Source organism: Tenrec ecaudatus, chromosome 2 (genome assembly GCF_050624435.1).
Source record: "Tenrec ecaudatus isolate mTenEca1 chromosome 2, mTenEca1.hap1, whole genome shotgun sequence".
Lineage (NCBI taxonomy): Eukaryota > Metazoa > Chordata > Mammalia > Afrosoricida > Tenrecidae > Tenrec > Tenrec ecaudatus.
This window is the reverse complement of record NC_134531.1, coordinates 164,968,873-164,974,952: the sequence shown is the minus strand read 5'-3', so window position 1 is coordinate 164,974,952 and position 6,080 is coordinate 164,968,873.

The following is a 6,080-nucleotide window of genomic DNA, read 5'->3' as shown; positions in this document are numbered from 1 at the left end:
CAGTTACTACCTCTAGATTTACCTATTCTGGATTTCATGTGCAGAAAATCCTACAAAACACACATAAAGAAAACCCAACAATGACAAAACTAAAATCTCAATAAATAAAATGATCTCAATTTTTAAAAGGCAGAAAATATTAAAAGCCGTTTTGCTCCTGCCCTCTGCCCGCGCTGTGCGTGGACCTGGCTGTTGAGATCATGGCCATCTAGGAGATGGCCGTTTGTTTATCTTCAAACCTTTAAGACCCCAGACTATATCTTTTGATAGCCGGGCACCATCAGCTTTCTTCATCACAGTTGCTTATGCACCTGTTGTATCTTCAGCGATCATGTTGGGAAGGACTTCCCACACTGCCTCATCGAGGGTGTGGCAAGAGACGCTACTCAAGGCTCTTGCTGCAGAAACTGGAAAAGAAGCAAACACAAATCTTCAATGTGGCTTTAAGAACCTCACACATCTCTCCCGTTTTTTCTATCTGTTGGGGAAGTCTTAAAATAAAAATAAATAAAGTCTAAAATTCTGGTTAAAAAAGAAAACATTTTAAAATGGGTCTAAAGGGAGATCAAATGACAAGGTGTTACATTTTAACCTAACTGCCTCCACCATCATGGACTTCACAATCCTCCCTCTGATAGCAAGGCTGTTCCCATTGCTGGACTGTGTTTGGAGGGGATACATCAGGGGATTAACCTTTGGGGGACCCTGCAAATGGATTCTGGGCTCACTCATCCATAGCCTTCTGCAAGCCATGTGCTCACAATTTAAGTTCTGATTCCATTCTTTCCTTCCGATTTGGATCTTATTACTTAAGTAGTCCTTGATCACAGCGCCTGGTGTGGCTTGGGTTTTGTTTTTCATGTAAACCTAGTTGACACCGAGCACGGTCGACTCAGTCACGCTGCTATAGCACCCATATCTTCAGAAATCTATGTGGTGTCCAGTATCGCGCAGAGTCGTGTCATTCGAACTGTTTTGTTTTTTTTCTTTTTCCTGAAGCTGCAGTTTAAAGCAGAGTCATTTCAAAAAGAGTAAACAGAGTGAGGGGACCACCGTAACCATAGATAGAATACACTGTGCTCTGGAGAGAAGCGGGTTTCCCTCGAGAGGTGAGAGAGGCCCTTGTCTAAGGCCTGCTTCTAGTTCTTAAATGGCACTTTCAAATAGGAGGGAGTGGCCGCTCTGCAGATGGTCAAGCCTTGGTTCCCATGAATCATTTCTGTTTTTCTGGGCGCTGCTCTGGGTCAGAAGGTCTCAACGTCCCGGGATTTGCTCTGTGTAGTCCTACATCAGATGTCTAAGGATTATCTCCGAGCACAATCCTGTGTCAGGATTTTCACTAGGACCTGACTTCAAGGTTAAGGTGTTTTCCAAGCCAATGTTCACAAAGTCCCCTGTTCATAACCTTCCATAGGGCCCTTCTGCACATCCCCTTAGCAAGCAGAGCAGGGCCCCCTCTTCTGTCCCTGTTGATACAATACAGACCTCTGTCTTGTCGGACCTCAGTTTACTAGCAGACCTCCACTTCCTGGACGTGTCTTTTCCTTTACATGACAGGAAGGTTCCTCTTGGGGTTAAACAGCTAACTCCTCACCACGGAAGACACTCACAAAGCATCCTCACACAAAGAAGGGATGATCCGGTTTCTGACCCGCAGTTTGAGGCCCTGCTCTGCACAAATAAAGTGCTGGATGAGGAGATGGTTTGAGAATGTGGCCTTTTAGCTCCTGGAGTGAATTTCTGGTGTTTCCTCTCTGGACCCTTCACATCATGACTTCAGGAGCCAGATCCACGTAAAGAGCTGGAAGTCACTGTTCTTAGGTTGGGACGCGAGATCTGTGGGTGTACATGTGGTTCACTTAGAGCGGTCATCATTTTATGACAACCTTATAAATAAATCATCCCCGGAGCATAAGGGGAGTCTATTGATAGTATTATTAACTATGCCAATGGCATAGAATTCAAAACTATTGAGAAACGGAAAGTATACACGTATAGGCCAGCGTTTCAAACTGCAATACATGAGTTGTTGGCGTACACAAATGCTCAGGCGACTGGACACCATTTACATGAACAAGAGGGCAAGACGTTCAATTACACTCATTCACAGAGGCAGAGCCACGCTTGCCCGACCAGCACCTATCATTAGAAAACAAGGAGAGTGTTGACTAACTCTATGGTCGGCCTAGGCCGTGATTCATTGAGCACCCTCAGCAAAAGATGGGAGCAGTGTCGTAAAGACCACAAGTTCCAGAGTCGGGCTAGCAGTCATCTGCTTCTTACACTAGGGAGTCCCCGGGACCCAGTAGCTCAGCTCTAACTGCTACAGGTGAGTCTGAGGTAAAGTGCTGTTCACCTGAGCGGGTTTCCAATCGGATCCTGCTGCTGTGGCCTATGATTTGAAGGATGTGCACCTGAGCAGGACAACATTGGAAGTCCCAGTAGGCCTGGGTCACCAAAGACTGAATACACACTAGGTCAACGGGGCCAAGTAGGAACGTGGTACCACAAGTAGCACCCCCCTGGGGAGCTATGTAAGTTTGCTAAGCGATTTGTTTCCCATGAGAAGTTGCTTCACTCCGATTTTCCCACCATTGAATGTAATTGTCTTCTCTTAGACATGCCTCCCCTGCACCCCCGTCTTGGCTTGAACGGCCAGTAATGTTCAATGACTACTTGTGTCTTGATTTGAAGGGGTTTTCGTACACTATCATGGTAGACACTGGATGGTCTCCCTCCCCCCAAATTTTGAGAAACTGACCAGCTGAGGTTTAAGTTTTACATAGAGGCTACATGGTTCCGAGGCACTGGGCAGTTCCCTGCTGTGTTGCGTAGGAAATGGATTAGAAGGTTGCCTGTCCTGAGAAGAAAAGCCTACCTCCTTGGTGGTGCTCAGTGATGTCTTAAGTTACCCTTCGGCACCATTCCTTTCTAGAACAACCGCGCACGTGGCACAGCATCATATTCTGCCCAGTCAATTCTCACTGGGTAACTGCATGTTGTTCCGTGCTGTGGAGTTGGTTTCGACTCATAGCGGCCCGATGTACTATAGCATGAAACACTGCCCAGTCCTGTGCCCTCCTCCCAGCTGCTATGTTTGATCCCACTGATACAGCAACTGTGCCAGTCCATCTTGTTGAGGGTTTCCTCTGTTTCAATGCCCTACTGTTTTCCAAGCATGATGTCTTTCTCAAGGGACTGGCTTCTGACAACATGCCCCAAGCGTGAGACAATGTTCTAACTGGTTGTAGTGATGGTTGGACAGTTCTTGAAGCGATTAGCTACTGAATTGTATGATAACATCAGTTCTTCAGTCTTCCTTATTCGATGCCCCACTTGCACGTGCATATGAGATGATTGAAAACACCAAGGCTTGGGTCAGAACACCTGGCACGGAATAGAACTGCCCAATCGAGTTTCTAACACTTTAATCTACAGGAGCAGGCTGCCAGGTCTTTCTTCCCCAGCCCCACTGGGGAGCTCACACTGCCCACCTTTCCGTCACAGCCAGCACTTTCCCCACTGGATCACCAAGAGCCCTTGCAAAAAGGTCTTGCCAGTTCTAACAGAGCTGTGTGTTTTGCTTTTTTGCCAGTTAGTAAAATAGGAGACCATACACCAATTCAACAACCTGTAGGGTCTAATTGAGTGACACTGGGTGCATTCTTCGTTTAGCCATGTCCACAAATTGTTCGTCCTCAACATCAGCTCACTCGCCACCGTCCTTTCAAGTTGCTGTTGTCAACTGTAAAGGTGCCCAGTGGTCGGGGCACACATACTTTGAAGTTAACTTCATTTGGTTAAGGACATAGAGTGGCACTGTTTATTAAGCATAGGACTGGTAACCCCAACGTTGGCGGTTCAAACCCAGTGGCAGTTGCAGGGGAGAACATTGAAGCTAGCTGCTCCTGGGATTTGCAGTGAGCAAAGCCCTTCCCAGGCAGCCATGAGTTAGAATCAATAGCAGTGGTTTGGAGTTTAGGCATTGTTTGCTTTAAAGTCTTCAGGGGATATTTTCAGAATTAAATATTGCCTCAGGACAAGAGTTGAAGGGTTTCATTTAGCTTCTATTGGTTTTTTAATTCCATGAGAATTTAAAATTCTGCACTGTACTGTTGTTTTTGGGGTTTTTTGCACTGCCTTTTTGATCTATACAATCTTTTACCAAAATATTCAGGAACAGTAGCAGGGCATGGTAAAGGAGGCAACCGTTGGAGTAAGTGCATTCCATTTCCTCCTCTTCCTGGAAATCGCTGTTATTCTACGGACAAATAGACGAGTGGTCTTACCTTGAATGAACAATTGCAGGCTTCACAACCCCAAGCACAAGGCCAGGAACTCTGGGTAGGACAGGGACACGCCACCACTGTAACAGGCCAACTAGCTGGGCTACTCCAGGAAACCTTGACCCTCAAGCTCAAACACTGTCTCCTCAGCTGCTCTTTTTTGGTTGTAAATTTGTATCACTTACAATTATTTTACATAGGCTGCATGAATTGGCTCTGCAAAACTTCCCCCTTAACTGATGCGACTCTTCATCACTGTAAACGTGCAGTGATTCTAAGTACTCACGCTCTTCCCCCTCCCTCGTAGCCCTGGCAACCGGGAAGTAAATCTGGTTTCTATACACTTGCTGGTCCTTGTCTGTGTGTGAAGCCACATATTCATCCTTTTGTGGCTCCCACAGTTTACTCATTTATCTTCAAGCTCCATCCACAGCGTCCAGGTTCATGGCCGACTAGTCCACTGTACAGACAACTAGCCGCTTGTATTCATTCACCCACTGAGCAGTTAGGTGTCTTTCCACCTTCGGGCTGTGAAGGAAGCTCTGCCTTGAACGTGTTCTTACATTGCCCTACAAGTGCCTGGGGCCTGTGCTCTTTCTTCAGCACGTCAGTAAGTTCTTACTTCTCCCCTGCTCCCAGACTCCCTCACTGAGTCCCACAACCTTTCACCTTAACACTTCTCCTGACATGTCAGCAACAGTCTGTTCTCAATTAACAGTGAGGATACACTCCCCATTTTTCCTACATCTGGAAGGGTACCTGGAAGACTAGCGGACCAGAGGCGCCGAGCTGCTCACCTGTTGCTTTCATCACTACCCTCATGAGGAATGTCTCCATCTCTATGTGAGCGTCCCAGTCACAACCTGACATCGAATTTATAGGCGGCTATGGTGGACAGTGGGAACCCAAAACCCATCTGCAGAGTATCTAGCCTGATTAGGCCACTGGCAGATCCCGAGGCACAGGCAAGGGGCTTCAACAGCTGTACTATCAGAGATCACTGTAATCAGGATGCTACAGGATCGAACCTAATGCTTGTCAGTTGACCTCCCTCTTGACTGCTTGGTCGGTGACAAAAATTTCTTCCCTGGTCTTTTCAGTGGTCTTTCTTACTATTGGTTTTTTTTCCTCTGTGGATTACTTTATCCGTATTTTTTGTTTGTTGGGTTCTCTAGTGTGCAATTATCCATTCTGTAGTCATTCAAAATCAGTTTCCCTTTCAAATAACTAGCTTTATAGGGGAGGTGGGGGTTGGGAGAGCAAACAATGGATGTGGGAGCACTCACTAGAACTGATTATACAACTCATTTTAAACGTGACTTAACCATGGTGGTGGGGGCAGAAATGTCCTAAAATTTATTGTGGTAATGATTATACAACTCTTCTTGATAGGCCTAACTAACTACTGTGTGGATTAAATGCCAGTAAGACGGTAAGAAATACTCCCTCACATCTGCTTTTGTACCCGACTTACTACCGTTCACTCTGAGCCAATAGAACGGGCTCAAAACAGCCCTTAGCCAAGTAGATGATGTCAATTCAATTGGCCTATAAGTGTCACTAATTAACCATCAAATCCACCCCAAAACTGACCACCACCCCCCCCCTCCAGGAAGTGACGGTAAAGTGGTTTCCTAGCAAGGCCTCACGGTCAGTAGGGGATATAAGTGTGGAGGTACTTCCATTCCATCCCATTTCCACACTGAGCTCATGAAAAGGCTACGACATGAGAGGGGCCAACCTTGTGGACTGCGGAGGATGTCAACCTGTGGACAGTGGAGCCCCAATAACCAT